The sequence below is a fragment of the Rhinoderma darwinii genome, chromosome 2 (assembly GCF_050947455.1).
Source record: "Rhinoderma darwinii isolate aRhiDar2 chromosome 2, aRhiDar2.hap1, whole genome shotgun sequence".
NCBI lineage: Eukaryota > Metazoa > Chordata > Amphibia > Anura > Rhinodermatidae > Rhinoderma > Rhinoderma darwinii.
This window is the reverse complement of record NC_134688.1, coordinates 163,184,463-163,205,431: the sequence shown is the minus strand read 5'-3', so window position 1 is coordinate 163,205,431 and position 20,969 is coordinate 163,184,463. Positions and strand designations below refer to the sequence as shown.

Genomic DNA, 20,969 nt, shown 5'->3' with positions numbered 1-20,969 from the left:
CAGACAGAACTCCTCATGATACAGGACTAGTGACTGGAGCCATTGTACATGTCATGTGTACAGACTTCTCCATGCTCCACGTTACATGACTCCCTAGAAGACACCTGTGCATACTCATATGAGGCGGGGAATTGGGTAGCACTTTGACACTTGTTATAACCTCCAGGAACCATACTGTCTGTGCATGTTTATATATTTCACTTCCAGCAACATACATAATACTGCAAACAGGTGTGAACTTCTGAGAAGCCTACTAAATACTAACTACAAGCGACCACTACCGGCCAGCCCAGGGCTAAGTAACATCTGCATACATACCCATTCACTTACAGTATTAGTGCACGGTAGATGCTACCTCCTAGACAGCTAAAGGACCTTTCATGATGTCACGATCATGTGATCAGTCACATGTATGGGAGGAGCCAGGCTCAGGGCTTGATTATGTAAGCAGGTTTGTATGCTCGCTACTGGGGTGTATTGTCATTATTACATAGAGCATTGCTGTAACGATGTGCAGGCAACTGACCTGTGTAATATGCAGGCAGCAGAGCTGCGGGTGTGCGCCTGTGTGTAGTGTACAGGAGCTGTGTGTAGAGCCCTGTGTAATATGCAGGCAGCAGAGCTGCGGGTGTGTGCCTGTGTGTAGTGTACAGGAGCTGTGTGTAGAGCCCTGTGTAATATGCAGGCAGCAGAGCTGAGGGTGTGTGCCTGTGTGTAGCGTAGAGGAGCTGTGTGTAGAGCCCTGTGTAATATGCAGGCAGCAGAGCTGAGGGTGTGTGCCTGTGTGTAGTGTACAGGAGCTGTGTGTAATATGCAGGCAGCAGAGCTGAGGGTGTGTGCCTGTGTGTAGTGTACAGGAGCTGTGTGTAGAGCCCTGTGTAATATGCAGGCAGCAGAGCTGAGGGTGTGTGCCTGTGTGTAGTGTACAGGAGTTGTGTATAGAGCCCTGTGTAATATGTAGGCAGCAGAGCTGAGGGTGTGTGCCTGTGTGTAGTGTACAGGAGCTGTGTGTAGATCCCTGTGTAATATGCAGGCAGCAGAGCTGAGGGTGTGTGCCTGTGTGTAGCGTAGAGGAGCTGTGTGTAGAGCCCTGTGTAATATGCAGGCAGCAGAGCTGAGGGTGTGTGCCTGTGTGTAGCGTACAGGAGTTGTGTGTAGATCCCTGTGTAATATGCAGGCAGCAGAGCTGAGGGTGTGTGCCTGTGTGTAGCGTAGAGGAGCTGTGTGTAGATCCCTGTGTAATATGCAGGCAGCAGAGCTGAGGGTGTGTGCCTGTGTGTAGCGTAGAGGAGCTGTGTGTAGAGCCCTGTGTAATATGCAGGCAGCAGAGCTGAGGGTGTGTGCCTGTGTGTAGTGTACAGGAGCTGTGTGTAGATCCCTGTGTAATATGCAGGCAGCAGAGCTGAGGGTGTGTGCCTGTGTGTAGCGTAGAGGAGCTGTGTGTAGAGCCCTGTGTAATATGCAGGCAGCAGAGCTGAGGGTGTGTGCCTGTGTGTAGTGTACAGGAGTTGTGTGTAGATCCCTGTGTAATATGCAGGCAGCAGAGCTGAGGGTGTGTGCCTGTGTGTAGTGTACAGGAGTTGTGTGTAGATCCCTGTGTAATATGCAGGCAGCAGAGCTGAGGGTGTGCGCCTGTGTGTAGTGTACAGGAGCTGTGTGTAGAGCCCTGTGTAATATGCAGGCAGCAGAGCTGCGGGTGTGTGCCTGTGTGTAGTGTACAGGAGTTGTGTGTAGATCCCTGTGTAATATGCAGGCAGCAGAGCTGAGGGTGTGTGCCTGTGTGTAGTGTACAGGAGCTGTGTGTAGATCCCTGTGTAATATGCAGGCAGCAGAGCTGCGGGTGTGTGCCTGTGTGTAGCGTACAGGAGTTGTGTGTAGAGCCCTGTGTAATATGCAGGCAGCAGAGCTGAGGGTGTGTGCCTGTGTGTAGTGTACAGGAGTTGTGTGTAGATCCCTGTGTAATATGCAGGCAGCAGAGCTGAGGGTGTGTGCCTGTGTGTAGTGTACAGGAGCTGTGTGTAGATCCCTGTGTAATATGCAGGCAGCAGAGCTGCGGGTGTGTGCCTGTGTGTAGCGTACAGGAGTTGTGTGTAGAGCCCTGTGTAATATGCAGGCAGCAGAGCTGAGGGTGTGTGCCTGTGTGTAGTGTACAGGAGTTGTGTGTAGATCCCTGTGTAATATGCAGGCAGCAGAGCTGAGGGTGTGTGCCTGTGTGTAGTGTACAGGAGCTGTGTGTAGATCCCTGTGTAATATGCAGGCAGCAGAGCTGCGGGTGTGTGCCTGTGTGTAGCGTACAGGAGTTGTGTGTAGAGCCCTGTGTAATATGCAGGCAGCAGAGCTGAGGGTGTGTGCCTGTGTGTAGTGTACAGGAGCTGTGTGTAGAGCCCTGTGTAATATGCAGGCAGCAGAGCTGAGGGTGTGTGCTTGTGTGTAGTGTACAGGAGCTGTGTGTAGAGCCCTGTGTAATATGCAGGCAGCAGAGCTGAGGGTGTGTGCCTGTGTGTAGTGTACAGGAGTTGTGTGTAGAGCCCTTTGTAATATGCAGGCAGCAGAGCTGAGGGTGTGTGCTTGTGTGTAGTGTACAGGAGCTGTGTGTAATATGCAGGCAGCAGAGCTGAGGGTGTGTGCTTGTGTGTAGAGCCCTGTGTAATATGCAGGCAGCTGAGCTGCTGGGTGTGTGCCTGTGTGTAGTGTACAGGAGCTGTGTGTAGAGCCCTGTGTAATATGCAGGCAGCAGAGCTGAGGGTGTGCTCTTGTGTGTAGTGTACAGGAGCTGTGTGTAGAGCCCTGTGTAATATGCAGGCAGCAGAGCTGAGGGTGTGTGCCTGTGTGTAGTGTACAGGAGTTGTGTGTAGATCCCTGTGTAATATGCAGGCAGCAGAGCTGCGGGTGTGTGCCTGTGTGTAGTGTACAGGAGCTGTGTGTAATATGCAGGCAGCAGAGCTGAGGGTTTGTGCCTGTGTGTAGTGTACAGGAGCTGTGTGTAGAGCCCTGTGTAATATGCAGGCAGCAGAGCTGAGGGTGTGTGCCTGTGTGTAGTGTACAGTAGTTGTGTGTAGAGCCCTGTGTAATATGCAGGCAGCAGAGCTGAGGGTGTGTGCTTGTGTGTAGTGTACAGGAGTTGTGTATAGAGCCCTGTGTAATATGCAGGCAGCAGAGCTGAGGGTGTGTGCCTGTGTGTAGTGTACAGGAGTTGTGTGTAGATCCCTGTGTAATATGCAGGCAGCAGAGCTGCGGGTGTGTGCCTGTGTGTAGTGTACAGGAGCTGTGTGTAATATGCAGGCAGCAGAGCTGAGGGTGTGCGCTTGTGTGTAGGGTACAGGAGTTGTGTGTAGAGCCCTGTGTAATATGCAGGCAGCAGAGCTGAGGGTGTGTGCCTGTGTGTAGCGTAGAGGAGCTGTGTGTAGAGCCCTGTGTAATATGCAGGCAGCAGAGCTGAGGGTGTGTGCCTGTGTGTAGCGTACAGGAGTTGTGTATAGAGCCCTGTGTAATATGCAGGCAGCAGAGCTGAGGGTGTGTGCCTGTGTGTAGTGTACAGGAGTTGTGTGTAGATCCCTGTGTAATATGCAGGCAGCAGAGCTGCGGGTGTGTGCCTGTGTGTAGTGTACAGGAGCTGTGTGTAATATGCAGGCAGCAGAGCTGAGGGTGTGCGCTTGTGTGTAGGGTACAGGAGTTGTGTGTAGAGCCATGTGTAATATGCAGGCAGCAGAGCTGAGGGTGTGTGCTTGTGTGTAGTGTACAGGAGCGGTGTGTAGAGCCCTGTGTAATATGTAGGCAGCAGAGCTGAGGGTGTGTGCTTGTGTGTAGCGTACAGGAGCTGTGTGTAGAGCCCTGTGTAATATGCAGGCAGCAGAGCTGTGGGTGTGTGCCTGTGTGTAGTGTACAGGAGCTGTGTGTAATATGCAGTCAGCAGAGCTGCGGGTGTGTGCCTGTGTGTAGTGTACAGGAGCTGTGTGCAGAGCCCTGTGTAATATGCAGGCAGCAGAGCTGAGGGTGTGTGCCTGTGTGTAGCGTACAGGAGCTGTGTGTAGAGCCCTGTGTAATATGCAGGCAGCAGAGCTGCGGGTGTGTGCCTGTGTGTAGTGTACAGGAGTTGTGTGTAGAGCCCTGTGTAATATGCAGGCAGCAGAGCTGCGGGTGTGTGCCTGTGTGTAGTGTACAGGAGTTGTGTGTAATATGCAGGCAGCAGAGCTGCGGGTGTGTGCCTGTGTGTAGCGTACAGGAGTTGTGTGTAGAGCCCTGTGTAATATGCAGGCAGCAGAGCTGCGGGTGTGTACCTGTGTGTAGTGTACAGGAGCTGTGTGTAGAGCCCTGTGTAATATGCAGGCAGCAGAGCTGCGGGTGTGTGCCTGTGTGTAGTGTACAGGAGTTGTGTGTAGAGCCCTGTGTAATATGCAGGCAGCAGAGCTGCGGGTGTGTGCCTGTGTGTAGCGTACAGGAGTTGTGTATAGAGCCCTGTGTAATATGCAGGCAGCAGAGCTGTGGGTGTGTGCCTGTGTGTAGTGTACAGGAGCTGTGTGTAGAGCCCTGTGTAATATGCAGGCAGCAGAGCTGAGGGTGTGTGCTTGTGTGTAGTGTACAGGAGCTGTGTGTAGAGCCCTGTGTAATATGTAGGCAGCAGAGCTGAGGGTGTGTGCCTGTGTGTAGTGTACAGGAGCTGTGTGTAGAGCCCTGTGTAATATGCAGGCAGCAGAGCTGAGGGTGTGCGCTTGTGTGTAGTGTACAGGAGCTGTGTGTAGAGCCCTGTGTAATATGCAGGCAGCAGAGCTGAGGGTGTGTGCCTGTGTGTAGCGTACAGGAGCTGTGTGTAGAGCCCTGTGTAATATGCAGGCAGCAGAGCTGAGGGTGTGTGCCTGTGTGTAGTGTACAGGAGCTGTGTGTAGATCCCTGTGTAATATGCAGGCAGCAGAGCTGAGGGTGTGTGCCTGTGTGTAGTGTACAGGAGCTGTGTGTAATATGCAGGCAGCAGAGCTGAGGGTGTGTGCCTGTGTGTAGTGTACAGGAGCTGTGTGTAGATCCCTGTGTAATATGCAGGCAGCAGAGCTGAGGGTGTGTGCCTGTGTGTAGTGTACAGGAGCTGTGTGTAATATGCAGGCAGCAGAGCTGAGGGTGTGTGCCTGTGTGTAGTGTACAGGAGCTGTGTGTAGAGCCCTGTGTAATATGCAGGCAGCAGAGCTGTGGGTGTGTGCCTGTGTGTAGTGTACAGGAGTTGTGTGTAGAGCCCTGTGTAATATGCAGGCAGCAGAGCTGCGGGTGTGTGCCTGTGTGTAGTGTACAGGAGTTGTGTGTAGAGCCCTGTGTAATATGCAAGCAGCAGAGCTGCGGGTGTGTGCCTGTGTGTAGTGTACAGGAGCTGTGTGTAGAGCCCTGTGTAATATGCAGGCAGCAGAGCTGAGGGTGTGCGCTTGTGTGTAGTGTACAGGAGCTGTGTGTAGAGCCCTGTGTAATATGCAGGCAGCAGAGCTGAGGGTGTGTGCCTGTGTGTAGTGTACAGGAGCTGTGTGTAGATCCCTGTGTAATATGCAGGCAGCAGAGCTGAGGGTGTGTGCCTGTGTGTAGCGTACAGGAGCTGTGTGTAGAGCCCTGTGTAATATGCAGGCAGCAGAGCTGAGGGTGTGTGCCTGTGTGTAGCGTACAGGAGCTGTGTGTAGAGCCCTGTGTAATATGCAGGCAGCAGAGCTGCGGGTGTGTGCCTGTGTGTAGCGTACAGGAGCTGTGTGTAGAGCCCTGTGTAATATGCAGGCAGCAGAGCTGAGGGTGTGTGCCTGTGTGTAGTGTACAGGAGCTGTGTGTAGATCCCTGTGTAATATGCAGGCAGCAGAGCTGAGGGTGTGTGCCTGTGTGTAGTGTACAGGAGCTGTGTGTAATATGCAGTCAGCAGAGCTGCGGGTGTGTGCCTGTGTGTTGTGTGCAGAGCCCTGTGTAATATGCAGGCAGCAGAGCTGAGGGTGTGTGCCTGTGTGTAGCGTACAGGAGCTGTGTGTAGAGCCCTGTGTAATATGCAGGCAGCAGAGCTGCGGGTGTGTGCCTGTGTGTAGTGTACAGGAGCTGTGTGTAGAGCCCTGTGTAATATGCAGGCAGCAGAGCTGAGGGTGTGCGCTTGTGTGTAGTGTACAGGAGTTGTGTGTAGAGCTCTGTGTAATATTCAGGCAGCAGAGCTGCGGGTGTGTGCCTGTGTGTAGTGTACAGGAGTTGTGTGTAGAGCCCTGTGTAATATGCAGGCAGCAGAGCTGCGGGTGTGTGCCTGTGTGTAGCGTACAGGAGTTGTGTGTAGAGCCCTGTGTAATATGCAGGCAGCAGAGCTGAGGGTGTGTGCCTGTGTGTAGTGTACAGGAGCTGTGTGTAGAGCCCTGTGTAATATGCAGGCAGCAGAGCTGAGGGTGTGCGCTTGTGTGTAGTGTACAGGAGCTGTGTGTAGAGCCCTGTGTAATATGCAGGCAGCAGAGCTGAGGGTGTGTGCCTGTGTGTAGTGTACAGGAGTTGTGTGTAGAGCCCTGTGTATTATGCAGGCAGCAGAGCTGAGGGTGTGTGCCTGTGTGTAGTGTACAGGAGTTGTGTGTAGAGCCCTGTGTAATATGCAGGCAGCAGAGCTGAGGGTGTGTGCCTGTGTGTAGTGTACAGGAGCTGTGTGTAGAGCCCTGTGTAATATGCAGGCAGCAGAGCTGAGGGTGTGCGCTTGTGTGTAGTGTACAGGAGCTGTGTGTAATATGCAGGCAGCAGAGCTGAGGGTGTGTGCTTGTGTGTAGAGCCCTGTGTAATATGCAGGCAGCTGAGCTGCTGGGTGTGTGCCTGTGTGTAGTGTACAGGAGCTGTGTGTAGAGCCCTGTGTAATATGCAGGCAGCAGAGCTGAGGGTGTGCTCTTGTGTGTAGTGTACAGGAGCTGTGTGTAGAGCCCTGTGTAATATGCAGGCAGCAGAGCTGAGGGTGTGTGCCTGTGTGTAGTGTACAGGAGTTGTGTGTAGATCCCTGTGTAATATGCAGGCAGCAGAGCTGCGGGTGTGTGCCTGTGTGTAGTGTACAGGAGCTGTGTGTAATATGCAGGCAGCAGAGCTGAGGGTGTGTGCCTGTGTGTAGTGTACAGGAGCTGTGTGTAGAGCCCTGTGTAATATGCAGGCAGCAGAGCTGAGGGTGTGTGCCTGTGTGTAGTGTACAGTAGTTGTGTGTAGAGCCCTGTGTAATATGCAGGCAGCAGAGCTGAGGGTGTGTGCTTGTGTGTAGTGTACAGGAGTTGTGTATAGAGCCCTGTGTAATATGCAGGCAGCAGAGCTGAGGGTGTGTGCCTGTGTGTAGTGTACAGGAGTTGTGTGTAGATCCCTGTGTAATATGCAGGCAGCAGAGCTGCGGGTGTGTGCCTGTGTGTAGTGTACAGGAGCTGTGTGTAATATGCAGGCAGCAGAGCTGAGGGTGTGCGCTTGTGTGTAGGGTACAGGAGTTGTGTGTAGAGCCCTGTGTAATATGCAGGCAGCAGAGCTGAGGGTGTGTGCCTGTGTGTAGCGTAGAGGAGCTGTGTGTAGAGCCCTGTGTAATATGCAGGCAGCAGAGCTGAGGGTGTGTGCCTGTGTGTAGCGTACAGGAGTTGTGTATAGAGCCCTGTGTAATATGCAGGCAGCAGAGCTGAGGGTGTGTGCCTGTGTGTAGTGTACAGGAGTTGTGTGTAGATCCCTGTGTAATATGCAGGCAGCATAGCTGCGGGTGTGTGCCTGTGTGTAGTGTACAGGAGCTGTGTGTAATATGCAGGCAGCAGAGCTGAGGGTGTGCGCTTGTGTGTAGGGTACAGGAGTTGTGTGTAGAGCCATGTGTAATATGCAGGCAGCAGAGCTGAGGGTGTGTGCTTGTGTGTAGTGTACAGGAGCGGTGTGTAGAGCCCTGTGTAATATGTAGGCAGCAGAGCTGAGGGTGTGTGCTTGTGTGTAGCGTACAGGAGCTGTGTGTAGAGCCCTGTGTAATATGCAGGCAGCAGAGCTGTGGGTGTGTGCCTGTGTGTAGTGTACAGGAGCTGTGTGTAATATGCAGTCAGCAGAGCTGCGGGTGTGTGCCTGTGTGTAGTGTACAGGAGCTGTGTGCAGAGCCCTGTGTAATATGCAGGCAGCAGAGCTGAGGGTGTGTGCCTGTGTGTAGCGTACAGGAGCTGTGTGTAGAGCCCTGTGTAATATGCAGGCAGCAGAGCTGCGGGTGTGTGCCTGTGTGTAGTGTACAGGAGTTGTGTGTAGAGCCCTGTGTAATATGCAGGCAGCAGAGCTGCGGGTGTGTGCCTGTGTGTAGTGTACAGGAGTTGTGTGTAATATGCAGGCAGCAGAGCTGCGGGTGTGTGCCTGTGTGTAGCGTACAGGAGTTGTGTGTAGAGCCCTGTGTAATATGCAGGCAGCAGAGCTGCGGGTGTGTACCTGTGTGTAGTGTACAGGAGCTGTGTGTAGAGCCCTGTGTAATATGCAGGCAGCAGAGCTGCGGGTGTGTGCCTGTGTGTAGTGTACAGGAGTTGTGTGTAGAGCCCTGTGTAATATGCAGGCAGCAGAGCTGCGGGTGTGTGCCTGTGTGTAGCGTACAGGAGTTGTGTATAGAGCCCTGTGTAATATGCAGGCAGCAGAGCTGTGGGTGTGTGCCTGTGTGTAGTGTACAGGAGCTGTGTGTAGAGCCCTGTGTAATATGCAGGCAGCAGAGCTGAGGGTGTGTGCTTGTGTGTAGTGTACAGGAGCTGTGTGTAGAGCCCTGTGTAATATGTAGGCAGCAGAGCTGAGGGTGTGTGCCTGTGTGTAGTGTACAGGAGCTGTGTGTAGAGCCCTGTGTAATATGCAGGCAGCAGAGCTGAGGGTGTGTGCCTGTGTGTAGCGTACAGGAGCTGTGTGTAGAGCCCTGTGTAATATGCAGGCAGCAGAGCTGAGGGTGTGTGCCTGTGTGTAGTGTACAGGAGCTGTGTGTAGATCCCTGTGTAATATGCAGGCAGCAGAGCTGAGGGTGTGTGCCTGTGTGTAGTGTACAGGAGCTGTGTGTAATATGCAGGCAGCAGAGCTGAGGGTGTGTGCCTGTGTGTAGTGTACAGGAGCTGTGTGTAGAGCCCTGTGTAATATGCAGGCAGCAGAGCTGTGGGTGTGTGCCTGTGTGTAGTGTACAGGAGTTGTGTGTAGAGCCCTGTGTAATATGCAGGCAGCAGAGCTGCGGGTGTGTGCCTGTGTGTAGTGTACAGGAGTTGTGTGTAGAGCCCTGTGTAATATGCAAGCAGCAGAGCTGCGGGTGTGTGCCTGTGTGTAGTGTACAGGAGCTGTGTGTAGAGCCCTGTGTAATATGCAGGCAGCAGAGCTGAGGGTGTGCGCTTGTGTGTAGTGTACAGGAGCTGTGTGTAGAGCCCTGTGTAATATGCAGGCAGCAGAGCTGAGGGTGTGTGCCTGTGTGTAGTGTACAGGAGCTGTGTGTAGATCCCTGTGTAATATGCAGGCAGCAGAGCTGAGGGTGTGTGCCTGTGTGTAGCGTACAGGAGCTGTGTGTAGAGCCCTGTGTAATATGCAGGCAGCAGAGCTGAGGGTGTGTGCCTGTGTGTAGCGTACAGGAGCTGTGTGTAGAGCCCTGTGTAATATGCAGGCAGCAGAGCTGCGGGTGTGTGCCTGTGTGTAGCGTACAGGAGCTGTGTGTAGAGCCCTGTGTAATATGCAGGCAGCAGAGCTGAGGGTGTGTGCCTGTGTGTAGTGTACAGGAGCTGTGTGTAGATCCCTGTGTAATATGCAGGCAGCAGAGCTGAGGGTGTGTGCCTGTGTGTAGTGTACAGGAGCTGTGTGTAATATGCAGTCAGCAGAGCTGCGGGTGTGTGCCTGTGTGTTGTGTGCAGAGCCCTGTGTAATATGCAGGCAGCAGAGCTGAGGGTGTGTGCCTGTGTGTAGCGTACAGGAGCTGTGTGTAGAGCCCTGTGTAATATGCAGGCAGCAGAGCTGCGGGTGTGTGCCTGTGTGTAGTGTACAGGAGCTGTGTGTAGAGCCCTGTGTAATATGCAGGCAGCAGAGCTGAGGGTGTGCGCTTGTGTGTAGTGTACAGGAGTTGTGTGTAGAGCTCTGTGTAATATTCAGGCAGCAGAGCTGCGGGTGTGTGCCTGTGTGTAGTGTACAGGAGTTGTGTGTAGAGCCCTGTGTAATATGCAGGCAGCAGAGCTGCGGGTGTGTGCCTGTGTGTAGCGTACAGGAGTTGTGTGTAGAGCCCTGTGTAATATGCAGGCAGCAGAGCTGAGGGTGTGTGCCTGTGTGTAGTGTACAGGAGCTGTGTGTAGAGCCCTGTGTAATATGCAGGCAGCAGAGCTGAGGGTGTGCGCTTGTGTGTAGTGTACAGGAGCTGTGTGTAGAGCCCTGTGTAATATGCAGGCAGCAGAGCTGAGGGTGTGTGCCTGTGTGTAGTGTACAGGAGTTGTGTGTAGAGCCCTGTGTATTATGCAGGCAGCAGAGCTGAGGGTGTGTGCCTGTGTGTAGTGTACAGGAGTTGTGTGTAGAGCCCTGTGTAATATGCAGGCAGCAGAGCTGAGGGTGTGTGCCTGTGTGTAGTGTACAGGAGCTGTGTGTAGAGCCCTGTGTAATATGCAGGCAGCAGAGCTGTGGGTGTGTGCCTGTGTGTAGTGTACAGGAGCTGTGTGTAATATGCAGTCAGCAGAGCTGCGGGTGTGTGCCTGTGTGTTGTGTACAGGAGCTGTGTGCAGAGCCCTGTGTAATATGCAGGCAGCAGAGCTGAGGGTGTGTGCCTGTGTGTAGCGTACAGGAGCTGTGTGTAGAGCCCTGTGTAATATGCAGGCAGCAGAGCTGCGGGTGTGTGCCTGTGTGTAGTGTACAGGAGCTGTGTGTAGAGCCCTGTGTAATATGCAGGCAGCAGAGCTGAGGGTGTGCGCTTGTGTGTAGTGTACAGGAGTTGTGTGTAGAGCTCTGTGTAATATGCAGGCAGCAGAGCTGCGGGTGTGTGCCTGTGTGTAGTGTACAGGAGTTGTGTGTAGAGCCCTGTGTAATATGCAGGCAGCAGAGCTGCGGGTGTGTGCCTGTGTGTAGCGTACAGGAGTTGTGTGTAGAGCCCTGTGTAATATGCAGGCAGCAGAGCTGAGGGTGTGTGCCTGTGTGCAGTGTACAGGAGCTGTGTGTAGAGCCCTGTGTAATATGCAGGCAGCAGAGCTGAGGGTGTGCGCTTGTGTGTAGTGTACAGGAGCTGTGTGTAGATCCCTGTGTAATATGCAGGTAGCAGAGCTGAGGGTGTGTGCCTGTGTGTAGCGTAGAGGAGCTGTGTGTAGAGCCCTGTGTAATATGCAGGCAGCAGAGCTGAGGGTGTGTGCCTGTGTGTAGCGTACAGGAGCTGTGTGTAGAGCCCTGTGTAATATGCAGGCAGCAGAGCTGAGGGTGTGTGCCTGTGTGTAGTGTACAGGAGTTGTGTGTAGAGCCCTGTGTAATATGCAGGCAGCAGAGCTGTGGGTGTGTGCCTGTGTGTAGTGTACAGGAGTTGTGTGTAGAGCCCTGTGTAATATGCAGGCAGCAGAGCTGAGGGTGTGCGCTTGTGTGTAGTGTACAGGAGTTGCGTGTAGAGCCCTGTGTAATATGCAGGCAGCAGAGCTGAGGGTGTGTGCCTGTGTGTAGTGTACAGGAGCTGTGTGTAGATCCCTGTGTAATATGCAGGTAGCAGAGCTGAGGGTGTGTGCCTGTGTGCAGCGTAGAGGAGCTGTGTGTAGAGCCCTGTATAATATGCAGGCAGCAGAGCTGAGGGTGTGTGCCTGTGTGTAGTGTACAGGAGCTGTGTGTAGAGCCCTGTGTAATATGCAGGCAGCAGAGCTGAGGGTGTGCTCTTGTGTGTATTGTACAGGAGCTGTGTGTAGAGCCCTGTGTAATATGCAGGCAGCAGAGCTGAGGGTGTGTGCCTGTGTGTAGTGTACAGGAGTTGTGTGTAGAGCCCTGTGTAATATGCAGGCAGCAGAGCTGAGGGTGTGTGCCTGTGTGTAGCGTACAGGAGCTGTGTGTAGAGCCCTGTGTAATATGCAGGCAGCAGAGCTGCGGGTGTGTGCCTGTGTGTAGTGTACAGGAGCTGTGTGTAGAGCCCTGTGTAATATGCAGGCAGCAGAGCTGAGGGTGTGCGCTTGTGTGTAGTGTACAGGAGTTGCGTGTAGAGCCCTGTGTAATATGCAGGCAGCAGAGCTGAGGGTGTGTGCCTGTGTGTAGTGTACAGGAGCTGTGTGTAGATCCCTGTGTAATATGCAGGTAGCAGAGCTGAGGGTGTGTGCCTGTGTGTAGCGTAGAGGAGCTGTGTGTAGAGCCCTGTGTAATATGCAGGCAGCAGAGCTGAGGGTGTGTGCCTGTGTGTAGCGTACAGGAGCTGTGTGTAGAGCCCTGTGTAATATGCAGGCAGCAGAGCTGAGGGTGTGCGCTTGTGTGTAGTGTACAGGAGTTGTGTGTAGAGCCCTGTGTAATATGCAGGCAGCAGAGCTGAGGCTGTGTGCCTGTGTGTAGTGTACAGGAGCTGTGTGTAGAGCCCTGTGTAATATGCAGGCAGCAGAGCTGAGGGTGTGTGCCTGTGTGTAGCGTACAGGAGCTGTGTGTAGAGCCCTGTGTAATATGCAGGCAGCAGAGCTGAGGGTGTGTGCCTGTGTGTAGTGTACAGGAGCTGTGTGTAGAGCCCTGTGTAATATGCAGGCAGCAGAGCTGAGGGTGTGTGCCTGTGTGTAGATCCCTGTGTAATATGCAGGCAGCAGAGCTGAGGGTGTGTGCCTGTGTGTAGCGTACAGGAGCTGTGTGTAGAGCCCTGTGTAATATGCAGGCAGCAGTGCTGCGGGTGTGTACCTGTGTGTAGTGTACAGGAGCTGTGTGTAGAGCCCTGTGTAATATGCAGGCAGCAGAGCTGAGGGTGTGTGCCTGTGTGTAGTGTACAGGAGTTACTTAGTTACATAGTTACATAGTTAGTATGGCTGAAAAAAGACACATGTCCATCAAGTTCAACCAAGGGAAGGGAAAAGGGAAGGGAAATATTTCTACACATAGGAGCTAATATTTTTTTGTTCTAGGAAATTATCTAAGCCTTTTTTAAAGCCATCTACTGTCCCTGCTGTGACGGCTCCTGCGGTGACTATTCCATGGATTCACAGTTCTCACGGTAAAGAAGGCTTGTCGCCTCTGCAGCTTGAACCTTTTTTCTCCAGACGGAGGGAGTGCCCCCTTGTTTTTTGAGGGGGTTTTACAAGGAACAGGATTTCACCATATTTTTTGTATGTGCCATTAATATATTTATATAAGTTAATCATGTCCCCCCTTAGTCGTCTTTTTTCAATGTTAAATATGTTTAATTCTTTTAATCTTTCCTCATAACTTAAATTCTGCATGCCCCTAATTAGCTTCGTTGCTCTTCTTTGTATTTTTTCCAACTCCAGGGCATCCTTTCTATGAACTGGAGCCCAGAACTGGACTGCATATTCTAGATGAGGCCTCACTAATGCTTTGTAAAGTGGCAATATTACATCCCTGTCCCGTGAGTCCATGCCTCTTTTAATACACGACAATATCCTGCTGGCCTTTGAAGCAGCTGATTGACACTGCATGCTGTTATTGAGTTTATGATTTACAAGTACACCCAGATCCTTCTCAACAAGTGAATCCGCCAGTGTAGCTCCCCCTAGGACATATGATGCATGCAAGTTGTTGGTACCCAGATGCATAACTTTACATTTATCTGCCAAGTGGACGCCCAAAGAGTTAGTTTGTTTAAATCTGCCTGCAATTCATGAACATCTTCCATAGACTGAACTATATAACATAGCTTGGTGTCATCTGCAAAAATAGAAATAGTGCTATTAATCCCATCTTCTATATCATTAATAAATAAGTTGAATAATAGTGGTCCCAGCACTGAACCCTGGGGTACACCACTTATTACCGGGGACCATTCAGAGTAGGAATCATTGACCACAACTCTCTGGATACGGTCCTTGAGCCAATTCTCAATCCAATTACAAACTATATTTTCTAAACCTATAGTCCTTAATTTACCCATTAGGCGTCTATGGGGGACAGTGTCAAATGCCTTTGCAAAGTCCAAAAACACTAAATCCACAGCGGCCCCTCTGTCTAGACTTCTGCTCACCTCTTCATAAAAACAGATTCGGTTAGTTTGACAACTTCTGTCCTTAGTAAAACCGTGCTGGCTGTCACTTATAATGCTATTTATTGTCACATAATCCTGTATATAGTCCCTCAATAGCCCCTCAAACATTTTCCCCACAATGGATGTTAAGCTCACTGGTCTATAATTACCCGGGGAAGATCTAGAGCCCTTTTTGAAAATAGGCACCACATTTGCCCTGCGCCAGTCACTTGGCACTATTCCAGTCACTAGAGATTCTCTGAATATTATGAAAAGGGGGACAGAAATAACTGAACTAAGCTCTTTAAGAACTCTAGGGTGTAACCTATCTGGTCCCGGGGCCTTGTGCACATTTATTTTATTTAATTTAGCTTGCACCATATCTACATTCATCCAATTCAGTATATCAACTGATATATTAACAGTACTGGCCCCGGCTACATCAGCTGCTCTTTCTTCTGTTGTATATACAGAGCTAAAGAACCCATTTAGTAACTCTGCCTTCTCTTGATCCCCTGTGATCAACTCCCCATTACCACTATCTAGGGGTCCTACATGTTCAGACCTTGGCTTTTTAGCATTTATATACTTGAAGAATTTTTGGGGATTTGTTTTACTATCCTTGGCCACCTGCCTTTCATTTTGTATTTTTGCTAATTTTATTACCTTTTTACAGATTTTATTAAGATCTTTATATTTTACAAAGGCTACAGATGTACCCTCAGATTTGTATTTTTTAAATGCGCTTTTTTTGTCGTGTATTGCCCCTTTCACAGAAGGTGTAAGCCATGTGGGGTTTAATTTTAGTCGTTTATACTTGTTACCTATAGGAATAAAATTTGCACTATAATTACCCAAAGTAGATTTGAAAATCTCTCATTTATCATTTGTACCATTATTTGACATTAGTTCTTCCCAGTCTATATCCTGAATTGCAGCCCTCATCCTGGGGAAATTGGCCTTCTTAAAATTAAATGTTTTTGCCCTCCCAGCCTGTGTTTGCTTTTTACAGTATAGGTAAAATGTAACTATATTGTGATCACTGTTACCGAGGTTTTCACGAACATTGACATTCCCAACAAGATCTGCATTATTAGAAATGACCAGATCCAACAGAGCTTCACCTCTAGTCGGGTCTTCCACAAACTGGCCCATAAAATTTTCCTGCAACAGGTTGAGGAAATGTCTCCCCTTTGCAGTTGAAGCCGAACCATGACACCAATTAATATCCCGGAAATTAAAATCTCCCATTATCACTACAGTACCCGCCTGTGCAGCCCGCTCCATCTGTTTATATAGCTGACCTTCCATCTCCTCAGTTATATTGGGGGGTCTATAGATTACACCAAAAGTAATTTTTTCAGTGTTTACCTCCCTTTCTAGTTCCATCCACAAGGTTTCAACCTCCTTACAGTATTCACCCACTATTGTCTCTTTCACACTCGCCTTCATATCATTTCTCACATACAGACATACACCACCACCTTTCCTATTTGTCCTGTCTTTCCGAAACAGTGTAAAACCCTGTAGATTTACAGCCCAGTCATGTGAAGAGTCCAGCCATGTTTCAGCAACACCAACTATATCTATATTTTCTTCCAGTATCAAGGCCTCAAGCTCCCCCATTTTGCTTGCTAGACTTCTGGCATTTGTGAACATACACTTTAACTTGCCTGTCAGTTTTTCACTTTTATTATCAGAAATGTGATGTGACATTAATTGGGCCTTTTTATTTACACTGATGTTTTGTAACAAAAGGATCTCCTTATCTTGTTGTCTAGTCGTCTCCCCACATTCTGTTTCTCCCCCCACCAATATAGTCTGACCCCTCTCTAACCTGGCTACCCCTTTATTTTCTTCATTGACCTCCCTCCTCAGCCCTAGTTTAAATACTCCACCACCCCAGCTAGAATTCTCTCCCCCAGCACAGCGGACCCCCTTCCATTTAGGTGCAAATCATCTGCAGAATACAGTTTGTACCCCAATGAAAAGTCAGCCCAGTGCTCTAGGAACCCAAATCCTTCTCCTCTACACCAAGACTTCAGCCATGCATTTAACTCCCTGAGCTCCCGCTGTCTTTCCTGTGATGCGCATGGCACAGGCAGTATTCCTGAGAATACAACCTTGGAGGTCCTTCCCTTCAGCTTGTAGCCTAGTTCTTTAAAATTATTCTTAAGGCTCCTCCACCTACTCCACCATTTATTCTGTCGTTGGTACCGACATGGACCACGACAGCCGGATCATCACCAGCCCCTCCCAGCAATTTGCCCACCCGTTCCACCACATGCCGAACCCTGGCACCAGGGAGACAGCAACCCATTCGGTTGAGGTGGTCTTGGCGACAAATTATTCTATCCGTCTTCCTGATTATAGAATCCCCTACGACTATCAATTGTCTCGGCTTACCTGCATGACCATCCCGCCGACTACTAGCTGGGCTGTTCTCCCGGCTGTTAGGGATATCAGTATCCACTAGGGCTGCCATTTCTGAGACTGACACCCTCGCATCATCACCCAACTTGGCAATTTTGCCAGGAATGTCAGAAACCGGATCGGCCTTCCTTTTCTTTGACCCCTTTCTACTGCCCCTAACTACATTAACCCAGCTACTTGCCTGATCCTGCTCACCCATGTCTTCACCCTCCAGTTCTAACCCACTAACTGCGTGCTCCGTGAGCAGCAAGCTCAGCTCAAGATTGTCTATCCTCCTCAGTGTTGCATTCTGCTCCTCCAGATCTCTAATACGAGCTTCCAGGTGACCAACATGCTCACATCTGCCACAGAGGTATTCACCCTGGAACTCCTGCTCCAGTCGTGCATACATATGGTAGACTGTGCACTGAAGAAAACCTCCAATCTTGCTATCCATTATCCAAGTTACAAAAAAAACAGCGAACAGTTGTTAATGCAAAAAGAAAAAGAAGTAGAAGAGTACTTACTGGGCTTTAACTCCTCTTTTGGAACTCCACTTGATCTACAAACCACTTGTTTTTTTCAATCCACAGAGCAGGCTCTACAGAGTACTGAGGCCTGATTTATAGCACCTGGGACCAGCTAACCCCTCCCCCTAGTCAGCTACTCAGCAGGAAGGAAGCTGCAAAGGAAAAATGGTTTTAAATTATGCCACTTTTGCAAACTTTGTAGCAAGCAAGCAATCAATACATATATCACATACAATGGCCCCCCACTTTATCACACACAACACAGTAAGTCAGTCCGGTTTTTGGAACTCCACTTAATCTACAAACCACTTGTTTTTTCAAGCCACAGCAGCAGTTGTGTGTGGAGCCCTGTGTAATATGCAGGCAGCAGAGCTGAGGGTGTGTGCCTGTGTGTAGTGTACAGGAGCTGTGTGTAGAGCCCTGTGTAATATGTAGGCAGCAGAGCTGAGGGTGTGTGCCTGTGTGTAGTGTACAGGAGCTGTGTGTAGAGCCCTGTGTAATATGTAGGCAGCAGAGCTGAGGGTGTGTGCCTGTGTGTAGTGTACAGGAGCTGTGTGTAGAGCCCTGTGTAATATGCAGGCAGCGGAGCTTAGGGTGTGTGTTTGTGTGTAGTGTAGAGGAGCTGTGTGTAGAGCCCTGTGTAATATGTAGGCAGCAGAGCTGAGGGTGTGTGCCTGTGTGTAGTGTACAGGAGTTGTGTGTAGATCCCTGTGTAATATGCAGGCAGCGGAGCTTAGGGTGTGTGTTTGTGTGTAGCGTACAGGACAGTGGTGTAACTACCATTGTAGCAGCCATGAGGGGGCCTGCGCTACCCTTAGGACGCAGATACTATTGAACGCTATGGCAGAACAGGGAGATATCTCCCTGCTCTGTAGTTTACTAGGCTACAGGCCACGCTCGGCCTGCAGCATTTAAGGCGCAGGGAGAGGATCCCTGCACAGGTCAGCGTGATGCGCAAGAATCACATCGGTGTTGATTGGCTTCATTCATCGTGGGAACGGGGCCTAGGTGAGTATGAAGTTTTATTTGTTTGGGGGTTGCTATATGGTGCTATCTACAGGCCGTATGGCGCGATCTACAGGGGGGCTGTATGGCATAATATACAGGGGGCACAATCTACAAAGGGGGATGTGTGTGGCACCTGAGGGGAGGGGAGCCCAGTCAAAAGTTTGCTATGGGGCCCAGTCTTTCTTAGTTACATCCCTGGTACAGGAGCTTTGTGTGTAGGGATGTGTAATATGCAGGCACTGGAACTGTGTGTAGAGTTGTGTGTGTGCAGGCAGCAGAGCTGTGTAGGCAACTGACCTGTGGGTTTGTAAAATGCAGGCAGCAGAGTTGTGTGTGCTGGCAGCAGATGTGTGTTTGTGCCCCCTGAATTGTAGAGCATATGTATATACTAAAAATGACAGAGGTTGTAGAAATTATAATTTTCCAGGTATTGGAGGGAGAGAAGCAGACATCCCTGTAGATGGTATATAAGCGGTGCCACTGCAGCAGTTCTAACAGTTCATTCTTATTGGACAGATCGCAGTGGTTCCTGCTGACTAACCCTTTAGATGCTGCGGTAAATAGTGACCACGGCATCGAAGGGGTTAGAACATTATTGGAGCCCCCGCAACGCGATCGTGGGGAGGGGGAGGCAATGGTTGCTATGGCAAGTGGAGGCCTAACAACTGCCTCTGGGTCTGCCGTCTATGGAAGCCTATTAGGTTCTGCCACAGGCAGGACCTAATACGCTACCTGTCCGTGTGAATCTGACAGGTATAATACTCTGCAAAACATAAGAATTTCAGTGTATTATAACAGCGATCAGACAGTTGGACCTTCAAGGCCCTAATGGGAATGTCCTAGTAAAAAAAAAAAAACAATACTAGAGCCAAACGCAACTATTTCGTCACTTCACCACATAAAAAGGGATCAAAAAGTCCCATGTACCCCAAAAGGGTACCAGCAAAAACTACAGTTCGTTCCGCAAAAAAACAAGCCCTCGCACAGCTGTCTTTATGGAAAAATAAAAAAAGTTATGGCTCTTAGAGTATGTCAACATAAGAAATAAATGAAAAATAAAATGTAAAAAAACAATAGCAGAATTGCTGTTTTTTGGTCACAATGCCTCTTAAAAAAAGAATAAAAACTGGTCAAATAGTCCCATGTACCCCAAAATGATACCAATGAAAACTATATATTGTCCCGCAAAAAATAAGCCCTCACAGCTCGGTCGAATAAAGTTATGACAACACAAAATGTGCAGTGTGTTCCAAAAGAGGGATAAGATTGGGCACCATTTATTAGCGCGACACTGACCACACCTCTATTGATTATTTGTTTACCGCATTATTATACCAACTTATTATACCCTGATGTTCTCCGCACAGATTGCATATGCCCCCACATTATAATCTGAAATACCAGTAAAACCCCAAACAGAACTACCAAGCAAAATCTGCGCTCCAAATTCCAAATGGCGCTCCCTCCTTCCTGATCCCTAGAGTCTGCCCAAGCAGCAGTAAGTGCCACCGAGAAACACAACTAAGTATTTACTGCCCAGATTCTGCAGTTTTTAACTTCAATGTATTTATTGAATTTTCACATGAAATACGAACAGCAAAATAAACAAAATTTTAGATGTGAGAAACAAGCATAGATTAAGTACAATATTGTCAACAGATTATAGATTTGCCATAAGGGCCAGTTCACACGGAGTGTTTTGACGCGGAAACCGCTTCGGAAAACGCGCCAAAAAATGGCCAAAAATGCCTCCCATTGACATGCCATATCTTCGGGCGTTTACGCCTCTGACCTCCCATTGACATCAATGGGAGGCAGAGAAAGTGTATTTCGCTGCATTTTATGCCTGTGGCGCTCAATGGCCACGGGCGAAAAACGCAGCGAAAATCGGCGTGCAGGCTGAGCAATATCTGCCTCAAAATTCCAAACTGAATTTTGAGGCAGATTTTCCTCCTGCAAAAAACTCTGTGTGAACCCAGCCTAAGGATATTTGCAAAGTAAACAAATCTCTGCTCCTGGTATACGCATTTTGCTTAAAGTTACCCACAAGGGTTTTAGGCAATATTTCTCAAATACTTGATCGTAAGCATTCTCTATGCATACGTAAATAAAAGCAAAAAAAAGAGTATCAAATCAAACAAAAATGCAAATCAATCTCTCTCATTGTCTCAGGAGATCTCAGCTGAAACAATCAGGACCTACAGGTCCTTCTAGTTGTCACGACTCCCAGGACCCCTCCGCATCAGCTCGACATGGCAGTCCTCCACCACCACTCCACAGACACTGTGAAGCTCCCCAGCAGGACTCTTCCCCTACAACTATACCAGCCGTCCTAAATGTCTTGTGTTTAAATTATATATGTTTGTATTCGTCAGGGCATTGCGGTACAGGCAATTGGCGAATCACCTGCCACAAGTCTCTCTTGATACCATATAGTTTGTTCAAAACCGACCTTAATCATGTGTTTAGTCTTAGTTCGCAGTATGGCAATAAAACTTTCCCAACTCTCAAAAAACCTTTGTACATGAATTTCTTTCTTATTTGATGCCTCCACCCAATCCATCTTCATCAAGAAGGAAAGCTTTTCAAGATACAGCTGAAACGGAGAGGTGGGATGATTCCATGTATGCCAAATGGTTTTCAAACCTGCCACTGAGGCCATATATAATAATTTCCTGCCCCCTGGAGTGCACGGTACAATATCCACATCAATGTGACCAAAAATGGCCCAAACAGGATTAAACGGGACATACCGTATATATCGGCGTACAAGACGACTTTCTACACCCTTAAAAAAATGTCAAAAGTGTGGGGTCGTCTTATATGCCGGATATTGTCGGATATTAGGGGTGCACGTTGCAGCCGCACAGCTCAGTATAGTACACATGACTATGAGAGCGGGGCTGCGGCTGTGTAATTCAGCCACAGCCCCGCTCCTGAGTCCT

General features: G+C 49.6%; 1 protein-coding gene and 1 long non-coding RNA gene across 6 annotated transcripts in view; one reads left to right on the top strand and one right to left on the bottom strand.

The window, feature by feature from the left end:
* Positions 1–403, bottom strand: part of UBAC2 (UBA domain containing 2) — a 193,565-nt gene extending 193,162 nt beyond the window's left edge. The window contains exon 1 of one of the 3 annotated variants that reach the window (XM_075852435.1): positions 319–403. The gene's annotated coding sequence lies outside the window, so the exon portion shown is untranslated. The remainder of the gene's footprint in view (positions 1–318) is intronic. The other 2 variants (XM_075852434.1, XM_075852436.1) reach the window with 2 other exon arrangements.
* LOC142742556 (uncharacterized) lies at positions 403–20,539 on the top strand. Of its 3 annotated transcripts, XR_012881407.1 has the most exons (4): positions 417–451; positions 13,002–13,090; positions 13,365–13,462; positions 20,197–20,539. It is a non-coding gene; the product is annotated as an uncharacterized LOC142742556 (long non-coding RNA). The 3 variants fall into 3 exon arrangements; XR_012881406.1 differs by lacking the exon at positions 13,365–13,462 and having other exon boundaries at positions 403–443; positions 13,002–13,202; XR_012881405.1 differs by lacking the exon at positions 13,365–13,462 and having other exon boundaries at positions 13,002–13,202.
* Positions 20,540–20,969: the final 430 nt, after the last annotated feature.